This window comes from Lepisma saccharinum, chromosome 28 (genome assembly GCF_977018435.1).
Source record: "Lepisma saccharinum chromosome 28, izLepSacc3.1, whole genome shotgun sequence".
Lineage (NCBI taxonomy): Eukaryota > Metazoa > Arthropoda > Insecta > Zygentoma > Lepismatidae > Lepisma > Lepisma saccharinum.
The window spans coordinates 3,272,625-3,284,615 of record NC_139256.1 but is presented as its reverse complement, the minus strand read 5'-3'; the positions used below and the strand labels follow the sequence as shown (position 1 = coordinate 3,284,615).

Sequence of the window (11,991 nt, the reverse complement as noted above, 5' to 3'; positions counted from 1 at the left end):
AATTGTATAATTTTTGTATAACATTTCTATCTTGTTATATGTGTTAAAGGTTTCATCCTGGAATGGAATGTCTCACATTTATGTGTGTTTTCATTTCCAATACATTCGAATGAATACATATTCGTTTCAATGGCATTTACAAAATCACTTCGGACATTTGTGCACGAGTGTGTTAGCCGATGCGTAGCAAAGTATTTTAGGAACAACACTTGAAAAAACTTCTTGTAGGACTAAGGTGTGGTAATATTATAATGGGATTGAGATACGAAACTCTCGGATCCGGATCCGGATCCAGATCCGAAACTTTCAGACCCGGATCCGCGGATCCGGAACTCTCGGATCCGGATCCGCGGATCCGGAACTCTCGGATCCGGATCCGGATCCAGATCCGGAACTTTTGGATCCGGATCCGTTTGGCCATCCTACAAATCGGCCCACACTTATCCCTCTCAGCACAGCTAGATTGCTAATGCAACATTTTTCAACCCGAGGTTGCTAGAGGCTTGTGCAATAATTGAGACCCGGGATGCGTGTTTACAAACCCTATAGTACCGCAGAACCTCCAGCGATATTTGGCTGCTGATTGGCTGCCATTCCGGAAGTTGATGCAGCGTTCCTTCAAGTTAACGCTAGATGGCAGGGTTCAAATTAACAGTGTAGATTTCCGATATCCATCCCAGCTAGTTAAGAAACCCATTTACACTAAGGTTCATTTTTTAGCAATATGATTTAAATTAATGTTTTCGAAGACAGAAATCAGAACTCTTCTTGAATTGAAAGATTTTTCTATTTAAAGTCACATCAGTGCAAACATTGTAACTACCAATGACTGTCGAGAAAATTATGTATATCCAACGTATAGCATTTTAAACATTATATTTTATTATATGAACGTATATTTCTTAACATAATTTCGACAATCTGATTACAAACTTTATTACTATATTATCACAAGGCTTATTTTTCCATACTTTTGCTGTAAATGAGGAAGCAAGGAACAATGGACACGGAACATAAACACTTCCGGTGCACACAGCCAATAAGAAAGCGTTTTGTATGCTTCTAGTTCTGCAGCACTATAGGGTTTGTAAATACGCACCCGGGATACGTAGTTTCGTGTGGACGTAAGATGGCTGGCGTGTGACGTTAGTGTAGATACCATTGTACCCGTGAGGGACATACGAGTTAAACTTTTGGGGTGATTTCTTGACAATTGGTCAAATCAAATGCCAAAGGAAGATATCAAGAATATTAAGTTTCGTACCTTTCGCTTAGCAGTACTATTAAAAGGATAATAGAAGGTCTTAGAAAATCTTAAAAATGGATTGAACTTGAACTCTCATAGTCAATGTGACTGGGGTGCTGGTTGATAGGAGAGAAACTTTGGTTTTTCGTCATCGCTTCTCGGCCTAATTGGCTAAGATCAAAGTGTAGTATCTGTTCTTTATCAGCTTAACATTTGATAAGGCCTGCTTTGCAGGTCCAGTTTGTTAATCTGTTTTTTGAATACTGGTGAGAAGGTCGTGGCTTGCCACACTCTTACCACCTGTCGGCCCGGCATTGCAGTGCAGTCGGGATCGGCAGACATGTTGAAATTTAATGATATTAATAAGAAAGTTTGACTCACAAGACAATTAAAATGACGTCAATATTTCGATCTCTATCTAGTTTGCTACAATTTTTGACTCTGCACTCATGTGTCTGGTTGGTTACACGGTGTAAAACCGAGTCGTCTATACTCTGTCCCGGGAATTTCTGGAGCAAGCGAACGAAAGCAAGTCTCTGCGCAAGTAGTCACTCAACCAATGAACACGTGAGAGGGAACAGGATTGCATGGAGGGGGAAAGCGACTGCAACTCAGCTGTTTGTATGAGCGTGTACTGCTTCGCTCCTCCCACCTCTTTCCTATCCTGCGCGACCTTGTTGCCGGGATTAAGTATACTTTGTTGATATGCTGTCTGCACCGTTTGCACTACGTTCTGGAGCGGTGTAATGTGTGGTATATGGTCACGTGGTAGTGATACGTGCTAATCAAATGAACGTTTAAAGCAGCAGACAGGTATTTTTTGAATCTTCTGAACTTGAACCCCGCTATTCGTATACTTGGTTGAACGTCATTTTCTTGCACCTGGATACACCTGCACTGCACCGAGTGCCAAAAAAAGTGCAGGGAAATAGACGAGGCTGGTGTCTCTCCGACTTCGATGCTTTTGGGAAGGGTGGGAAGGAATGCCCCTTGTTTAACTCTAAAACACTTAGTCATAAATTATTGGTGATTTAGGACTCAGTGAGCCGGAATTTAGTTTCTGCTGTGATATAAAAGCCCATTCTTTGATACATTAATTCTTGCAAACAAGAAGAGGAAAAGAGAAAGTGGTTGTACTAAATTTGTCTCTTGGTGGTGGTCAGTCGTTAGACTCCAGCCAGGAATTTCCAGGTTTATCATATGTTTCGTCTTTTGTTTGGTAGACCTGAATTCCAAAAGCATAAACACACCTGGGAAGAGGGGTGGATTTTCCAGAAGCGGGAAGATAAGCCTCTAGGAGAAGAATGGACATTTCCACTCAATTTTTTTTACAGCATATTTAAATACTACACCCTGGAAAAAATGACCCCTGCAAGTTCTCGCGTTTCTCTGCGTCCAGTTTAAGGCAGAAACGAGACTTCCAAAGTTGCGAGGCTAGCGTTGCGCTGAAAACACGCCGCCGCCATGTTACTACGTCATTCCTTAGGGAGAGCTCGTTTGTCGTCTGCTTCGAGCGTCCAGTTCCGGATGGGTATCCCACGGTGAGCGAATACGTGCAACAGTTTTACAAATCTGTACCGATTTAAATAATGGAAGAAGGAGCCATAGGAGAAAGGAAAGCTATGCTTTGTAATGATCATTCTTCTATGAAATATCCGTGCTGCTCACGTGCAAGATAAATGAAAGGGTTCAGCTGCGTGTGTTCTCAGCCAATGCGAAAAATATTGCTTATAAAATTGGTTGCTGACAAGACACTCAAAAATATTTTTTAAACTTATATTTATCGATATTTACCGTAACCTATGTAGTGCAAAATAGGAATTTTCACATTCTTCACTTTATAAAGCCTATTTAACTTTCTTTTCCATAAAGCAATTTCAGTTTGTGTTCCATTTCTGTTGCGCAAATTATGATCAAATATTTTCGTGCAGATAAGAGAAGATACACTGAGAAGATTACATTAGTTGCACAGTACATATCTATATTTAGTTTATGTATAATTATTACAAGGAAATAATGTGTATAACCATGGGCGCATTTAAGGGGGATTCAACGGTTCCAACTCCCTTCTTTTTTTGGTTCACTAAAATTACCAGTTTCCTTGTTCTATCCGCTTGTTCATAAAAAAAAATCTTCGGACTTATTTCATTCTCTTAAATTAGAGACGTATAGGACAGGATACGGATGGGAAGTAAATTTCGTAATTCCACACACCAGATGGGGCTGCAGACCAATATCTGCAATTTCCTGATAGTTTCGGAATTTCTGCGATAAGAAACTGCATTGAGACTATAAATCAGTTATTTCCCCCCCCCCTCGAATTATATTAAAGAAATTTGGTTCTTAAAAACGTAGTGACACAAGATGAACAGAAAAGTATCAATACTTCGTGACTACAAACACACAACTTTGTCGGGTCCAACATCCCCTCCCCCCATGCTCTCCAACAAGCTTCCGGCCAGCAGTGTCCTGGATTTTCACTTACGAAATAAAGCAACCCTAATCATACCAAAAGTTGATCCACCCCCCCCCCCCCCGTGAACTATATATACGCCCATGTTTATAACAATATCCCATACTGAAATGGTACGTTATAATTATTTTGAATTTTGTACTGCGAAAAAAGGAGCCTCATCTCGTTACCCCGAACGCATTAATTGGTTGGTTCACAACTTCACCACTAAGGATCCTATCGAGACGAGACATGGCAGCCTTGGTCTCGTTCTCGTTGAGAGTTGTAAATGTCTGTCTCGTGTTGATTTGTAAATGTCTCATTGACAGTCTCGTCTCAAGTCTAGAAAAATATAGAATTAACAATGTATGCAGAGACTTATCATTATAAATACAAAAAACTTTCTTAATATTTATTATTATTATTATTATTATTTTTTTTTTTTTTGACTCCTCGTTTCGACGGTACATCCCTCGAAAACTAAATATTATCCTGCTTATATATGCAAACCAAACTGCAGATTCAGAATTACCAGGAATGAACTGGCGTTGTAATTATTATTCACAAAATTCATGATTTATCTGAGGAAGTCGCATGTTCCAGGTTTGACTCTCGACCTGGGCATGACTGTTTCCTTGTGAGTGACATTTCATTGAACTGGAAATTGTTACATGCGAGGATGTTTGCTCGAGACTATGGAGACAGCTAGGGGGATGCTTCTATTGTTAATGTTAGTGTTGGTCACGAGACGAGGCATGTTCCGTCTGGGGGACAAGTGAATGTTTTCGAAATGAGATGGGACGGAAGAAAAATTTCGTCTCTTATCATGGCAGGTTGGGTGATACTTAGATTGTGCAGTTGGTGGTAGTGTGTGTGTGTGTGGGGGGGGGTGTACTCCTGCACCCCGACTTCGAATACAGCTTGTAGTTATTCATCTTCATTGTAGCGATTAGCCAAAAGTGGGAAGAAATGTGATGTTAGAGATGATACATAATAAATTAACCATGCGTTCTCATCGTTGCGGTTAAACAAAGTGAACGGAAATGCGACGTAAAAGTAGGCTAAATACAAAAATTTGCAATATATATATTAACTGAAGAAAACTGTCATTTACTGCAGGAAATTTAAAAACTCACCGTACCTTTTTATACCGTATCACCTCTTATATTGCAGAAATTGGCGTGTAAACCAGTATGTTCTAAAAGTATTATCTTAAAATTTGTGAAGAAAATATTATGACGAAAATAATTGTAATTCCAGAAAAGCCATTCCTATAACATTAAGTTCTTGCCAGTCAGAACCAACCTATGTATTCGCAATGAACAAGGCTGTTCACGTGTTCAGCCATTCACTGTTACAAGTTTTGCTTTGTCACCCTAATGGGAAAACTCTCTACCGAGTGGCTGAATTATAGTAAATACTGCTAAACTGCTAAGGCATAATTCATCTCCAAGAAAAGGAGCGCAGATTTTTGCACTGGAAGTTACAAGATACTTGTTTTACACAGTAACAAGTGAATTTTCTGTCGCTTCCGCGGCTCATGCTAAGTTGACGGGACGAGCAGAAGCCCCGCCTGCACGCATTTCTAAGTGATGACGTCAGAGGACCTCCTGTCTGTGGAGAGGACGTTTTCAAATCCGTGACGTAGTAGGTGAATTTCAGCGGTGTTTGAAGGCGTGTTTCTCGAGAACCGAAACAAATATCGCCGAGATATTTTGCACATCTCATGTTTGTGTCATTATCTGTAAAATGAATGGATTTAAAACGTTTTTCATGTCAAAGTGGAAATGTCCATTCGTTCCTATTGCTGACAGCTTGCCATTGTCAGTTGTATGCTGTGAGGTGTCTCTTGTTTTTGTAGTTTCTTCCTCTGTGACCTTATAACTTCCCCCTTTGTAAGTAGCATCCGATAGTTTTTTCTTTGCTATAATATTGGATAAAACTGAAACTGTAATATTTCAGTGTTTTTACGAAAGAATTCAACGATACGGGTACTATGAATGAAACTGAAGAGGACGAGAGCTAGAAAATGTGCATATGAATGGAAAACAATGTAACTGTTTCCACGTGGTTTCATTTATCCTGATGATTTAAAAATGGAAGCAAAACTATTTAAGGTTAGAATTCGCTAATGTATGATTGATTATTCAGCATTTCTGGACATTTTGAAAAAAAAAATATTTTGTTAAGTGTTATTTTCCCATTTTCTTGAAATAACAGCTACGACAGATCTCACCATTATTATTGATACAACAGTGAATTACGACACTCAAGTGGGAAACGAAAGAATCAGGAAGACCCTAACGATCATTGTCGCTTGTTTATGCAATCGTCTCAGAGAGAACTGAAGGGGTAAGTTTAAAATACAATTTTCACCTTCATTGATAACGCACAATTATAGGCTACTACATTCTATTTCTTATCATTTTCTGGTTCGTAAACACTTGAAATTATACAACAAATTTATTTCTCTCTGACACGCCCTTTATGCAAACCTCCCTTCTTAGAATATGTGGCCGCGGTGGCTCAGTCGGTAACGCGTCTGACTACCATGCTCAAGGTCCCGGGTTCGAATCCGGGAACTTTTCTAACGTTGGAAGAGGCCCCGGCGCCCACCCAGCGTCGAAAAACATGGGTACCTGGCGGAAACCCTGGGGGGTAAAGGCGGTCAGGGGCGTGATGCTGATCACATCACCCCCACTCACGACCGGATCAAGAAAGTGTGAGGCGTTATCCCCACACCCCCTATAGAGCCTTCATGGCGTGGTACTAAGCACAGGGGAGCACTTTACCTTTTTTTCCTTTTCTTTTTTATTCATGCGTACATTGACTGTCCTTTTGAACAAAAGTTGTAGGGGAAAATGATTAGAAATCATACTGGCAAGGCATTTTTTTGCACTTTCTTTTTCTAAAAAAAAAAAAAAGAAAATTTGAAAGATTGCTCGAATATAAAAAAATGTGTATCATGAAATAATTGCTTAAATAAAGGCAATTTGTTTGGGTATTCTTTTTCGTCATTTTCAAGGAATAAGTATTTTTTGGGAAACTGTATTTTTACGAGTTTCTTAGGAAGGCAGTGGTATTTTTGTTATATTTGAGATTATATTATTTAAGATGATGTCTACTCTTCCTCTTTGCACTTGAACCGAAGTAACAAAAAAAAAACCTTCTCTACATGAATAAAATGAACAAATTGACCGTCAAGGAGACAAAATACAGTTAGTAGGCAATACAATAACAACCTACAAAAATTTTGAAACGACGCACAAATGTTAAAGATTGAGGTGAAAAATGAAAACAGTGTTTGCTAGAACTAATAATTGAAGGTCATGCATAATTATTATTTCTAGCATCAAGTCTTGAAAGTAGACTTCCTTTAATCAACTTGGGAAGCTTTGTCATGAAGGTGAGTTACGCCACCCCGTAATACCTCCAAAATTTGTTGTACCCTCTCATAGGCGTGCGAACGGGAGGGGGGGAGGAAGGGGTGGCAGTTGCCGCTCATAATATACTCTTGCTTAGAAATTTAGTGTAGAGAAATCTCATTACAGTTATTAAACAATGCATATTACTATCTTTAAAAAATAAGTATTTTCAAGCCGACGGAAGTTTCCAGCAATTAGGAAGGGTTTATTTCCTATGTACGTAATTAGACTATCTCACCTCGTTCCCCAGCAAATTACTTGTTATTAAGTTGCCTAGTTGCGTTATACCTGTGTGGTCGCAGAATAAATTGGTCACACATTGGAAAAGAACAAATTATGTGTAGTTGTTTTGAATCTGCTGTACGAAGTCATGTTTATATGTAAATTACTCTGAACCAGAGGGAAGGAAAATGAAGGGGGGAAGGGGAAGAGATAACTTTTCTGCCACGGAAGCTGGAATTCTTGGAATAGAGTGATTTTCGGAGGATCCGGACACACAAGCCCCCGTTTAGTTCCATGAATACAATAAAACAGTGAGATGGAATGAGGTTTTTCTTTGTAGACTGAACTTTCATCAAGGCTTTCGGCCCCTTAGTTAGAGGCTCTGTGCACGCCTATCTACCCTGTCTACGTTGCATGGAGACATGGAAAAGAACAGATAGAAGATGTAACAACTTGAGTGAAAGAAAACTTGACATTGAATGGGAAAGGAAAGAGCACGAAAGGATGTATACAAATGGAGCTGCCTAACTAGCTATTGTCCTGTGTGGATACGAGTGCAATCTGCACAAAACCATTTTTTTTCACGTTATTTAGACGTCCAATATCAATGTTATTTAGAATATTACACAATAGTCCAAAAAGATTGTGTTGATCGATGGAAACTGAGCTATTAGTGCAATATTGTGGGAAATATTAATGGTTGTTAGTTCAGTAAGTACCGTTTTAAAGAGTGAATTTAGTGACTGGTATTGAGTTAAACCTATTTAGGTTGAAGTTTAATATACGGAAAATGAAATCTAATTAATTAATGTGAGTTGTGTAAGGGAATTGTTGTTACCGCCATGACGGATGCCTTAGGTTATATGGAACTTAATAATCAAGAAGAAAGTATTACGAATTTGGAAGAAGACAATGAAATTGTTACAGAAGAAAATATTATGGAAGAAACATCTAGGAAACAAGCTGAAAGAACCATAACTCCTGAAGATGATAAAATTCCAGCAAAAGCGGTGAGGATGGACAGATTGGAAAATAACGATGAAGGAGACAAGATTGGAGAAAGTCAAAGAGAAACTAATGTAGGTAAGAATAAACTGTATTACGATAGACATAATGGTTCATACATAGTAATAATAACTAGTGTAAAAGGTGCGGAAAATAAATTTAGCTCTATGAAGATAGGAAATGAATTGCGAAAAAAAGAGGTCAGGTATATCCATTAAACCAAATGGCTTACATAGAGCAAAGATTTATTTTCACACCAGAAATGAAGCTAACAATTTCATGAAAAATATATATTTTTATAAAGATATATTGGTGTGTTCATCCCAGAATCCTTATTGATGAGGGAAGGTTTAATATATGGTGTGCCAACTGAGTTTGAAGAAGAGGAAATTAAGGATAGTATTGAAGACCCAGCAGTAATATCAGTGGACAGAATGAAAAAGAGAATTCGAAAAGATGATGGATCATATTATTTTGTTCCTACTAAGTTAATATCAATTAGGTTTAGATCTCAAGAAATGCATAAGAAGATTATAGTGGTTAGTCACATTTTCGATGTTACACCTAAAGTTAGAAATGTTATGCAATGTAAGAAATGTTACAGATTTGCACAGCCATATGCAAGGATAAAACTAAGTGTGCTAGATGTGGAAGAGAGGAACATGACAGTTGTAATGAAACTCCGAAATGTTTAAATTGCAGAGTAAGTCATGTGTAAAATGGGAAATGGAAAGAGAAATCATGAGAGTCATGGCATATGGTAACTTATCTCGACAAGAAGCAAGACAGAAAGTAATGACAGGTGATGATACAAACAATTATGTTGTACACATTTACACAGATGGATCAAAAAGCATTCAACATGTAGATTGTGCTCTATATGATGTCAGACGAAAGAAACAATTATGACACATTTATCAGAAGTTCTTTTCCATTCTTACTGCTGAAGCTTATGCGATTTACCAAGCACTAATTTATACTTATAAATTGCAAGAAAAAAATATTTTAATATTAACGGATTCCAAAAGTGTATTAAATTCTATACAGTCTAATTATGATTTACTATTTAAATGTTCTCCATATATTATAAACTTCATTAAAAGTTTACAGAATTTAAAGAACGGAGGAAAGATAATTAATTTAACCTGGGTTAAAGCATATTATCAAAATTTGGGGAATGAAATGGCAAATATGTATGCAAAACAAGCTAGGAAAATTCAACCTGTACTGGAGTTGAAAACATGGTGCACAGACCTTTTACCAAGGGTGAAGAAAAAATTAAAGGAAACTGGAAGGAATGGTGTAAAAGTGAATTTCAAAATGCAGGCAGTTTTTATCAGAGGATAGCTAATTACAACAGAATCAGGCCCTGGTTTACAAAAGTTAAAGGTACAAGGAATGTGATAGTATTGCTAAATTGTTTTAGGTCAGGACATCCAACTATTAAAAGTAGTTTACAAAAGATTCGGATTGTACACTGGGATCCATGAGTATTACCGTGCAAATGTCCATGGCCATGTTCGTGCACTTTATTTGACCCAATAAGAGCTTCAGGAATTAAAAGAAAACTCAAAACAAGCTGTTCACAACTTCTCGACCAGCATACATAAAAATCCATCGCTTAAAAACACATAGGATATAAGAGAAAAAATATTGAAATAGTCGTGGACAATTTGAACGGTAATACTCATGGATCCCACTGTACAAAACCCAAATTATATGTGTGGCAATAATTAAGGAAGATGTATATCATACTTGAGCGTAATAGATACATGCAATAAGGGGAGACATTCTACAAAACTGTGCAATTCCTCTTCCTCAGTGCTTGGAATCTTGATTTGTGAACCTAACCTTACGGTTGTATATATATATATATTTTTATCATTTTTTAGAAAATGTGGTGTATCAGTTTAGTAAGAGTAATTTATATCAGTAGTGTTTTCTTTTTAAATAATAATGTACACAAAGTATAAAACAAATGTGTAAGTTTATGTAGTACAGTACATCAGTACATAGATATGGGAAAAACTGAAAATAGCGGTAATTCCAAATAAAAGTAAATAAAATTATTACAACTACATTTTCAACCAATTAATTTGCCACTGGAGTTACATTTCACCCTCATTTTATAACTGTACAGTTAGCGTGACATACTTTTCTTTCCCAATTGCAACAGAAGAACTCTCTGCACTCAATCTCGCATGCACTAACATAAAACCTTGTTGGAGAAATTGATGAAAATATGGAGTCAGGGGTGTTCGTGAACTCTTGTCTTGGAATGAACGTTGTACGTTGAAATGTAGGTACAGTACATATGTCGTTCGTATTATGTACAAAGATCAATGTGAATCCTCAACGTTTTCAGTTTTCAAAATATTCTTAATTTAAATATTAAAAAAGAAAAAAATCCTGTCACGGTTGTTATATTTGTTTTGTTACGGATGTTATGAGTGATCTACTAATTCAAGTTCATACAACGTTCTCATTCCATAGGCTACCGAACCAATTCAACATCATATAAAACCAAGTTGATATATTCAGTTCATATTCGTCTTTTATCACCAACTTAGAAAAAAATGTACATAAGTAATGCAATGTGAAAGTTATTTGTTTACCGTGGTACTGTTTTGGCTTGTGTATTTTTATTTTATTTTATTTTGTGTATGTTTTTTTTAAAACTAGTGTACTGTTTTACTGTTGTTTCTTTCCGGTTTAAAATTGTTTCTGCTGTACTGGAAATTTCAATAAATAAAATAAATAAATAAATAAATATCAAATAAGGATGCTTGTATATTTGTTGAGTTCAGATTTTAAAAAAAACATTTGCTATTTCAACTTGTATTAGTTATATCACATACAACTATAATTAGACCGTAAAACAGTTAATTGAACTTGAAACATTTTGAAATGCGTCATAATATGCCAGTGTTGTCATATGAAGTGAATGGACTCGCCCGAGTATTTTCACCTAACTATGGGTGGAGTCGGAAAACAATAGAAGGTGGAATCAACAGGAACATGGTGAATACAAGAATAAAGTGTAAATCACCAACCCTGAGACCTTCTGTAAACAAACCGTCTCACCGATTCGATGTATCACTGACCACGGAGACCTTTCCGCACGCATAGAACTCGCCATGTTGAAAGTGGCACTACTTCCTTGCTGTTCACATGATTAATTTTAGAAAATAACAAATGTTATAAAATATCATTATGTATACAAATCTCTAAGCTCATTGAAAGTTACAATGCATATTCCCACAAAATGTTCACACTTATCTTGCCTTGCCATGTCACCAAGTTATTTTACGAAGTGCACTATATTTGGCGGAACAGAAATCGTTATTAGGATGCTTGTCAAAGTTTCCAACCGCAATAAATTTACGAACTTTCTCTGTCTTGTTTTGATCATCATCATCAATATATTTATTGGACTTACAGCATTGCATATGGCTGTTTATGTCCATTATATATTTTATTTACATAAGATACAATTTACATAAAATCTACAAACAAATTTCAAATACACTCCTATCTATATCAAACCTTAGAAATATACCTTACCATGTTATACCATTTTGTCTGAAAAAAATGCAAGTAAAATATATTCAATTCGCATGCAAGATAGAAGGCAAATTTAT

The 11,991-nt window shown here is 36.8% G+C and overlaps 1 non-coding gene across 1 annotated transcript; it reads left to right on the top strand.

Moving 5' to 3' along the window:
- Positions 1-1,396: 1,396 nt before the first annotated feature.
- LOC145981109 (U2 spliceosomal RNA) lies at positions 1,397-1,591 on the top strand. Its single transcript, XR_014440933.1, has one exon. It is a non-coding gene; the product is annotated as a U2 spliceosomal RNA (small nuclear RNA).
- The last annotated feature ends 10,400 nt before the right edge of the window (positions 1,592-11,991 follow it).